The sequence below is a fragment of the Chiroxiphia lanceolata genome, chromosome 3, assembly GCF_009829145.1.
Source record: "Chiroxiphia lanceolata isolate bChiLan1 chromosome 3, bChiLan1.pri, whole genome shotgun sequence".
Classification (NCBI taxonomy): domain Eukaryota; kingdom Metazoa; phylum Chordata; class Aves; order Passeriformes; family Pipridae; genus Chiroxiphia; species Chiroxiphia lanceolata.
In genome coordinates, this window is record NC_045639.1 from 91,379,566 (window position 1) to 91,390,557 (window position 10,992).

Genomic DNA, 10,992 nt, shown 5'->3' on the forward strand with positions numbered 1-10,992 from the left:
TTTAGAGATAATGTAGGTGTTTTGAGAGACTTTGAGGCAGTCTCATGGACATGTTTGAGCTCCCTGTTTCAAAAGAGAGAAGATTAAAGCTTAAAGATCATTAAAAAGCTCAGGGGAGATCACAGCATGATGGTAAACTATGCATGGATTGAGCTGGGATCCTCCAGTTAGCAAGGTAATGAAATAAATTTTCTCTTTTTATTTCAGCCATGGTTTTGTGGTTCTTCCAGCAACCTGCCTGTGTCCACACACACACATGCAAAATCCTTACTTGCATTAAATATGTATCATTGCACAGTTGCTACTCTCACTTTTGTTATATTTTTGTTATATATTTGCTATATTAACTCGCAGAGTGTCCAATGCTAATCTGTTAGAGCCCAGTTGTTCTCTATTTGCATAAGTATATCTGCTAATAAAAGGGTAAATATGGTGATGCTGGTATCTAGTCTCTCTTTCAAGCTGTCCCCTTCATGGATCATGTCTGGGATGTTTGGATCTCTATGGATAGCAGAGATGAGTACAAAATGTCCCTTCTCTGCTTCTGGCTCACTTTTAGCTCTTACTGTTACTTGACAATCCTATTTACTGCCTGACTGAATTCTCATGTAATTCTGTCTTGAGATATATTGTCTTCATGACTTGTTTGGGTTTTTTTATGTTTTCACCTCTTAAAATGTTCTTCTTGAATAATTGTTATTTTGCTTATACAAAATATTTATTTACATATTTTCCCCTCTATTAACTCTGTTCCTTTACTGATCTGACTTTTTCAGAAATCTTAAGTTTACACTTTTCTTTTAGTGCATTTATGTCATTTCTAGCACAACTTCTCTTTTCTTTTTTCTGTTTTGCAATTCTCCATGCTTTTTATTACTTTTTTAAATGTTTGACATCTGGATTATACTGAGATTTTTTTCTGACCACAATGCACAGATACTTCTGTACTTACTATAAATAGCAGGGTAAATGTTCTGAGCTGGCCTTTAAATTCCTGCAGGCTCTGAAGTGAGTAAAGCATGAATCATTCAGTGAAGAGAGGTTCAGGGGCTACTTTAGTTGGAATACACTCTCAGTTTTAATTTATTTAAGTGGGGAGTAACAATAGTCGCATCCCTTGTGACAGTCTAAATCTCTCTGGCTCCACTTACTCAGGGCTTTTGAATCCTGGATTTATTTCCCAAATCCCCGTCCAAGACCCTAGTGCAGAGGCAGAGAAAATCTAGATATATCTTCACAACCTTCTTATATTTATCCTGACAGGCAGATCTATCATCCACCTCTACCCCTCACTGCATGCATCTTCTTCAGTATGTTCAGGCTGCTGTAGCAAATATGCTCACTGCATCCTTCTCCTGCTATATATCATATTTTTGATCCCTTAGCATAATTTTTCAGTGTACATATCGAGGCAAAATCTGCCATTTCCCTACACTAGGCTTCTCCAAAAGCATGTCACTCTTGTACTCCATTACAAATGCTCCATGTGCATGAAATAATTTTGCTGCCATGGTGGGGCTCGGGCAGGGAGGAGGGAAGTGACCTGGTGGTTTTTTCTCTTGGTAATCTTTCTCTGATAATTTTTGAGCATCGAATCAATGTTAAAGAGAGAGGTTGAAGCAGCAAAGATAAGATGTGCTCACAAATTTGAGAAATTAGAGCCTGAGCAAAGAAAAAAGAGGGAGATTCATGGGAAAGAAAAGCACAACTTGGCCTCTTTGGTGTGTGGAGCAGCAGCAATCAGACAGTTAACACAAACATCCTGGTCGGTCAGTGTAAATACAGCTTGAGCTCAGCCACTGCTCCATCGTCTTCAGACAGACAGGGGAAGGTTTGAACTATCAAGAATCAAAACTAATAAAGTAGAATTCATTTGTAGACTTAATTTATTGTGCTGCATAAGGATCTCCTTCTTTTTCCTACTATGTCTATTTTTATCATATTTAAATTGGGAGTTTATGAAACACAAAAGAATTTTCAGTCTCTCTATCTGTAGGGGTATTGATGTTTTCTTTTCTTAGAAATTATTACCACTAAACTAATTTACAAGAAGTAAATGCTTTTGTTAAATATAACATTTAAAATTCATTACATTTCTAATACTATCCTGAGAATGATTAAACTTCTACCTGTATAGCATTAAAGAATAGGATGTTTTCTTATCAAGTAATCTGTAGGTGATCGAAAGATTTCATTAACTCCAAAAGTATTGCTATCCAGCATAAAAACTAGACATAGCTATGTATCTAGAATTTTTTTTAATCCCATGAGGAATTATTTGTCAGCATTCAGAATAATGCAAAAAATAAAGTTTAAAGTATTTTTGCAAGGAAAATGTCTTATTGTCTGAAAATTTTTAAATATTATTCTGTCTCAGTTAAAAGAAATCCAACCACTGCAGTTGAAGGATTTTGTACAGCCCTTTTGGTGTTTAATTAGGGGTATTGGATAATACAAACTTGGCCATTTTTTGGCAGACCTCCTGTTTTAAGCCTATGACTTGAGCATGAAAAAATGTCCTGTTCATCCTGACACACACTGAGTGTTCAAATACCCAGTCACTGCGTAAAACAGTCTGCAAAATTCCATCCTAATAGTAAGTAGCCAGCTGCCCTCCAGTTGCTAATAAATCTCTGTGTTAGACTTCTCTGAGCACTTACACCATTACAAATGAAAACCTCCAAAATAAACTTCAGGGTTGGATCCAGTCTGCCTAATCTAGACACTAAGCCTACACCTACCTTTTAAGCTCTTCTTTAAAGGGAATAGTTTCCCATGGAATACTTGAAAAGAGGTAGGTATCCTGCTGGCCTCCGAAAGGACATCTAGCCTGCCTAAATTTAGATGCGTAGGTAGCTGATTTGTTTTCCCTTTGTTTACCTCAAGTTTGTTTGCTGATTTGTTTTCCCTTTGTTTACCTCAAGTTTGTTTGGGCTTTTTGTTTTTTTCAAATGTAAGTGAGGCTTAGAAGTGGAAACTTAAGTATTTTTGCAAATTAGGGGAAAAATGTCTCCCTAGGTCCTCTTCCCCATTAGGAATAGATAAGAGGTAACTTCTACATTCCCTGTGTAAGAAAAATTCCAAATTAATTGGAAGTTGCCTCAGCAAGATATATGAGACAAAGATGGTTAACAAACATACTAGCCAATTCTTGAGCCACCTTCTTACTATAAGCTAAATATATTTATGTATTAGGTATAACAGCCTCTGTGTTCCCATCCAATGCTGACTGATCTCATTACCTTGCAGAAGGGAAGAGACGATACACTCAGGGAATAACCAAGAGTGTTAATTTATCTAGAGGCCTGTGAACATCTTGATTTTCCTTTGAATACCATGGCAGCCTGAAAATTCTATACAGGGCAATGAGAAAGTCAAAGCTGTAGGAGAGGAGCCCAGAGCAGGCAGTCTCAAAAAGGGAGAGACAGTCACAGGTGTCCTCAAAAGTATGCTGGTTATGCTGCCATCCCTACCTCCTAAATCACTTCATCTGCCATTCCTGCTCACTTAGAACAACCCAGTCCACTCTGACAGCTTCTGGGCCCCAGGAACTCATAATGTTCATTTCCACTCCCATCCCATCTGTGTGGGTTTTCATAGGTGTGTGTGCGCGTGTGTCCCTGTATTTCCTTCCTGCTCTCTGTCTTCTGCATAGGTAGCACTTGTGTTACTGCCTGCAGAGATTCCTCAGTTCCAAATATGTGCAGGTTTTCCTCACTTGTAGGCAGCAGTAATGCAGTAGTTGGAGTGATAGTAGTAACCCCATCACCAACCAGCCTGGTGTCCTGAATAATGTCACCATAGTTCACTTCATGCCCTCCCCACAGCCAGTCCTATTTCTTCCCACACTTCTTTTCACCAGCATCACACTTACTAACCTGCTTATTCTGCATCTCCAGGCACTTCCCATTCAGCAGTTGCAGGTGAAACAATCTAGACCCTCTTCTTTATCATGGCTCCACCTCAGCCTTGCCATCCAAGGAGTTGTGTCCCAGGAAGAGAAGCAGAGCTCCCACCTTCCAGCCCTCTGCTCCTCCAAATGTAGGCATAGGCCAAGTAGGGAACAGCAGCACCTTTCTGGTGCGGTCTCCTGACAGTACTGAAATTCAAAGGAACACATCAGAAAAAGAGCTTTTCTGAAAATTCAGTGATGTGATATGTAAAAAGAAGAAGGAGGAGGTAATGACACTTTAGATAATTAAAAATACATTTGCTCTTACAGATTATTGACGTTGGAGGCAAAAGAGTAGCATAACTTCCCATTGCATTTATCCTTCTTCGTAGTGTTTTACTTCAGTGATTTTAATTGAGCGTTTTTCTCAGAGCCTGGTATAAAAATATCTGCATTCACTCATAAGGTTGCTGTCTCCCTCAGTAAGCTAAAGTTGGACTCATTAACTTCCTTTTTTAAGGTTGCTATGACAGACTCTTCAAAGTTCAAGTGTAATACCCTGAATATTGAGGAGTTTTCACTAGCAGCAAAAGAACTCATTCTTTCTGACATTTTTGATCTTCAAAAAGACTGAAAAAAATGCCTGGCTGACCAACAGAATTTTTATATCAATTTGGTTTTGTTGTTGGGACTCTCTACTAGCCTGTTTGTCAGCCACATTTTTACTTTGGGATATTGTCTTTTTCATGCATAGGTCTGGGAAGACAACTGGCTAGTATCTTTGAATATCTGTAAAAATACTTAAAAATTAGATAGCTCTGAAAATTCAATTCTACAATTTCTTTGTTCTTTTTGTGATTATCTAATCATTTTCCATCAGTGACAACTGTCTGTTTTAAATTGTGCTCTACTGATGATGGATTGACCGTAAGGTGCTTAGTCTTGGTCTACAGAAAGAGACTGGCCACACAATTAGAAAAAATAGAATAGGCTCTACAATTTCATTTTTCTGCTTTGTTTTTTTATTAGACTTTATAGCCAGAAGGAAATATATTTAAACTTCCTATATACAACAGGTCATAGAATTCATCCACTGTATGGACCCCTACAATTAAAATTAGTCTAATGTACCTGGTTTAGGAAAAAGTGGATCTTGGGATCTGTCAGTTAAACTCAAATCCAAATTTTTTGGAGTAAGCTTGAAGTAAAAGGCAGATCTGGTTGTGCCAAAACTTAGTAAAGCCCACATGCTATGGTCACAAGCACATGGAACATATTACATATCTGAAATTTGCAGCAGGACATTGCAAACAAGATCAATAATTATTTATTCGCATACAGTAGCAAGACAGGCTAGTAGAGACTATGGTTTCTTTTAATATATTTATCAAAATGGGGGGGGGTCCCCTGCAGTTTAGCTGTAATATCTTACAAAGTCAAATTTTATTGTCTTGTTGCTTTTAAGTAAGGGTAGCTTTTCTTAGTATAAATTCTTCCCCCCCCTGCTTGCAACGGAAATACAGAAGACTTACAGAGGGCAGCCTGGTAAACACAGAGACAGAATATTTCCACTGTGATCTGCACAAAGAAGTTCCTAAGTTGTGTGTATGCTTCCCAGTTGTTCTTTTGCTTTTATTGGTGCTAGTTAGTTCCAAATTTCTCGTCTTACTTTCCTCCTTATGGGTGTGGACACAGATTTAGTATTTATGTCTACATCGATGTGATCTCAGCCTGACAGTACTTATGGAAAGCTGGAAGATTTATTGGCAGAAAAGAGCCTGTTGGAAAAAAATCTGGGTAGTGGTAATTGGAGATTGAGTCAGTGTCTGGAGTCCAGCTGTGCTTCCTACACAATCCTGACTAGGGCTGAGTTACTCAGATTTCCTCAACTATCTGGAACTGGCTTATTTAAAAAAAAAAAATATAATTAGACTTTATGCGTGCTGGATAAATCTTTGGCTGAGACCATTTGTATAAAGGCAGCAAATTATCTTTCTTTCTTCTTATTGTTGTTAGTATTGCAGTGCTGTGCAACAGCCATACTCTTATAGAAGCAATTCAATATACACACACAAAACCAAGTCTGAAGGATTGTGTGGCATAAATAGCTCAAAATGCACCAAAAATAGTTTGATATGCCATCAGTTCTGCGACTAATATTATAAAAACACCTACATCCTAACCCTGGGAGGCAAAGTATTGCTATTTCTTATTCCACACATTTACAGCGGTAGAAGCGTAAGAGACACAGGATTGGTTCCTAGTTGGTGTTATTTTAATTAGCAGGTTGTATTACAAGGCTTGCTTCATCAACATTCCAAACATTGAAGTTTTAACCTTTGAACAATACAATATTTTAAGGAAAAGGGCATTTAAATATCTTTAGAGAATATAGTCAAACTACATACTGAATTTAAAGCAGATGTTATAAAACTAAGGTTTTAAAAATCCATCATTTTTATCTCTGTTACCATACTAATAAAAAGTTACTTCCAGTGAAATGTTCTTCACGTATTGCAGCAAGAACCTCAAAGTGTTACAGGGGATATTTGTTACCTAATTTTATTGCCAAGACTGAAAGAAAAAAAAAAACAAAGAATAAATTGATTGTGAGTCATTCACATTTTTTCATTTTTTTGCACTTTAATAATTCCTGAAAGTTTAGAAACATAATGAAGGATTTTTTGGGTTTTTTACATAGGATTCATGAAAACAAACATTTAAAACAAAAGAAGTAGTACAGACAAGCTATTACAATTTTGGACAACAGAGAACAGGATGGTAACAGTACTACATGAGCCACAAAAAAAAGTCAGGATTGAAATTTATGAAAAAAATCTATCAAGCACTGGGAGTCTTATTTAAAAGAGAAAAAGCCTTTGACAGTCAGCTGGAAGAACATTTTGAGGCCACATTCACATATTCAGGCTAAACTTTTGCCTTTAGTATGATACCTAAAACAGTTCCAGTTCATATTAAAATATGACCTGGTTGACCAGTTTCTTTTCTCCATTTTTGTCTTATTCCTTGCAATTAGAATTGTAGATAAGTAGCCCAAAATTTCAGGAGAGCAAAACCTTACAAGATAGTGTGTCTTGTATTTGTTATAGGTATTTATAACACTGGTATTTATAACACAAGTATTTATATTTCTGGAGTTTTAGATTGACTAGAGAATTTAAAAAAGTAAAACAGAAGGGAAAAGATAACCAGACATGTTATCCTTTCCTCTCTGTCCCTATTACTCCACACAGCTGTTTCAAAACTATTCCTTCCAGCTCTGTGTAGATATAAAGCTAGCAGTGCCTGCTGTGGTGTAGAAAGCTGGATTTCTGAGTAGCTTTGTTCCAGATGGGAATGGAGAATGACCCACTCAGTCTGCAGGAACAGGTCACTGGAAAAGATGATCTCCCTGAAGTATCAGGGACCTGGCATAATTCCTACACTCTCTATGGCATTAGAAGTACAGCACTTATTCTATGCTTAGGAAAACATATATAATTTGCCTTTTTGTGGACCATCATTTTTTCTTTCCCCTAGCATGCCTGCAATCCTCTTCTCTATTTCACACACAGCCTCACCCTCTTCCCCATTGGTGTTTCCTAGGTCCTCCTTTTCTTCCTCGGTGCCTGAAGATCATAGTACATGTGCTGTGCATAGCCTGGACATTGATTCCCACGTAGTGGCTATCAAAAGTGACAGATAATTTCAGTTGTCTTGCCTCTGGTGAACATACATCTATGCCTCTTTCTTCTACTTAGCTATCAATTTTCAGAGATGTTGAATGTTTACCATCTCCAAGATGTTTATCTATTTATATTACTTGGAATTTACCATTACCAGCTGACGACTCAAATAGAAAATTCTTCTGCTGCTGTTGCATTAGCAATAGTCTGCAAACACAGCTAGCAGAGGTCAACTGTGTGGACACTATTTACCACTCAAATAGTGGGTTCCTGTCTTCACCACAAAATATTGCACAGAATGGGGACAATGCTGGGAGCTGATACAGTACCTATCTTGCAAACTCCTAGCACATTGTCTGTGATGAGATAAAAATAAGACCTCTTGTCATGATATTTCTTTCTCAGTTCTCTTGTATGTCTTACAGAAGTGTGACAGAATGATTCACGGACTTCAGCCTTGATGGGCAGAAATCACTTTATTCCCCATGATCAGAGGTTTCTTCATTATCATTCACTTCCCACTGGGAGTGGTTAGGCAAATCAAGGCAGAACACAGCTGCAAGTCACACATCAATCAGTCTCACAGGCTGGCCTGTCCCAACCAGATATCACACACACACACAGACCTTGGAGTTTCAAGTTACCCCTTTTTCACACCCCCGAAAGGTGAATTGCAAACTGGAGAGCTCAGCTCATCCCTGGGCAGTAAATCACGGCTTAGAGAAAACAATACAAGGTCATCTAGACATTCCTCAGGCCTTTCTCTTCTTGTTCTCACGCTGGCTTGCTACACAGAAGGTATTTTTTTGTAAGGTCCTTAAGAATTATGACTATCAGAATTCGGTTCTATAGAACTTCTGAACAGTTTATCCTCTTAATTTGCTTATCCACATCTATTTAGCAGTTTCATCCAAGACATCCCATCTATCTCAGAATAGTGCAGATTTTGCTAATCTGAAGGCAGTGCTCAAGCAAATTGAAAAGTCTACAAAAGTTTTAGTCCTTAGCATCAGAGCTAAGGGGTGATCCTTGTGGTTCCCTTCCGACACAGCATATTCTGTGATTCTGTGACCTGTATGTTCTAGCCTGGAATTTTCCAGGGCTCATAGCAAAAGCCTATCCTGATTTTCTTTAAGGTATTTCCTGCATTTCTGTTATACTGATAGGAAAATAATAAATAGTACCTCCTGATTGTAGGGAGGCAAAGAGGAAAGTGAGATTTCACATCTAAATAAAGAGGATCAAATGGTTCTGAAACTCTCTGACTGAGAAACAAGGGAGTTTCCTGGATGTGAGTCAGGGCTAACTTGATCCAGTCAGTGGCTTCTCAGGCATCATTTTTGCATCACCATAGTTATTCTATCTTGAAGGTAGTAACTTTAACTCCTACAAATTCACACATCAAGGAAAGCATTTAATGACTGAGTCCTTTTTCTAAGTGCCAAAACATGTCCTCTTGACATTTTGTTACAAAAAAGTTTGAAGCTATGTGATGTGTTAGGAGAGAAATCAGTTTTGTATATTTTTCAAATGCAAAAGAGAGAAGCTCTAAAAGGAAGGTCAATATAATAAATAGGAAAAATAAAAAATAACTCCTACTGGTGCTAAGATGACTGATAACCAGTCGCTAGACAAAGAACCTTGGCACTGGAAGAAATATAAAGATATTAAAGTAGAAAATATAAATCTAAAGCGAGAGGACAACTGTACACTACCCCATAACTGGGACAGTGGATTAAAGTGCCAATATTCTTTCATTGCAACCATCACCATCTTTCTACAAATGAAGTAAGATTAGATTGTTTTCCATCTGTAATGTTGATAAGTGAAATATTGAACAATTTGGTGAAAAACATCAGCAGGCATTGTTCCATCTTTTACAATCACTTTCTACCCCGCCTGCTCACTAACATCAGGGCAATGCAGAACACATGTGTGTTGTCTTTTTACACAGATATATGCATCTGTACAAAGTGCAGGAGCTGCAAATACAGGAGCAGCCCAAGCATCTACTTAATGCAATCTGGTTTTGACAGTGATCAGTTCCAGATGCTGAAAAGGAAATTTCCACAGAAACCACAAGGTAAGTAGTCATGGAAGAACTGATACATAAGGACAGTTTCTTCTCAGCTTTACTTTGTAGCTGGTTCATTCCCTGACTCTTACGCCCTTTCCAAGTTCACTCTCTCCTATCACCTCAGTAATGTATATGCAGTTTAGTGAAGCCTCTGTACCCTGCTGCAAGCTCCCCCATCACCAGGGCTTTATCAGTCTGTGTGCCAGAACCCATAGGCCAGCTCTGACACCACAGCTGCACAGCCTCTGCTTAGGCTGTCAAAAACCAGCTGTGAGTCTGTACAGAGACATGGAAATAAATAGTATAGGTACTGGTGTGACAGGATTGTTAGCAGCTCAAGGATTCACTGTCACAGTGAGGTATATAATTCTAAACTAAAACAGAGAGGAAGGCTGCTTAGCCCAGGCACTATTCAGGACCTACCCAGTCACATCACCAGTGTCGTAAGTGTTGGTGGAGCTACACATGCCCAAACAAACCAACTCAAAATAAGAACCATAACAACTGATGTACACTTATTTCAGAAACCTGCTGGACTCTTAACCTCAGTATTATCGAGGGTTATGTATTTATGTATTTTATAAAACACTCGTGATAATTATGGAAGCTGGGAGAAATTACACATTTCTAGGTCTGTGCTGCAGATACCCAACTGAAGCAAATCTTTTTCAACATGCTGTTTTTAATCTGTGCAAAACTAGCTAATTCCTACCACCTAGTTTGCTAGTACTGCAGTGATTTAACCCTTGGCATTTTCAGCAGATTCGCCACAGGTCATCAGTTGCAACGTTTGTTCACTTCATAGTAGATAGTTCACTTCAGAGTAGATTGCCCACAATCCTGCCTATTTTGTTTTTACAGGCATTTTTGTTCTGTTACACTGGACAAAGCAGTCAGCAGGATAAGAGTTCATGAGGTCATCTTTTGAAGTAGTATTTTTTTTTTGCAGTAGTAATGAGAATTTCCACAACAGAATATTGTTGCTAATTATTTTCACTCACCTAATTAAACCATCTAAAGTTTAAGTGTCTAATTTAAGATAATTTATTTGGCTGCCTCAGTGGTTACTGCAGAGAGAGAGGTCTCAGAAAGCAAAAGATCTCCAGTATATTTTTGATACTTATATTATCCCAAGATGAGTCATCCTCCAGAAGTCCTCTCTCTTTCTGCTGAGTACAGAGGTAGTCAAAATGACAAATTTAAAATAGATGCCCACCCTTGCTTTTATGCCGTGTACATATTAAATACTCTGCAGATGGACTGCAAAAAAACAGGATTACATAGACATAGCTTTAAATCACAGTTAACTGTCATGAATGAGTGGTTTAGATGACTTA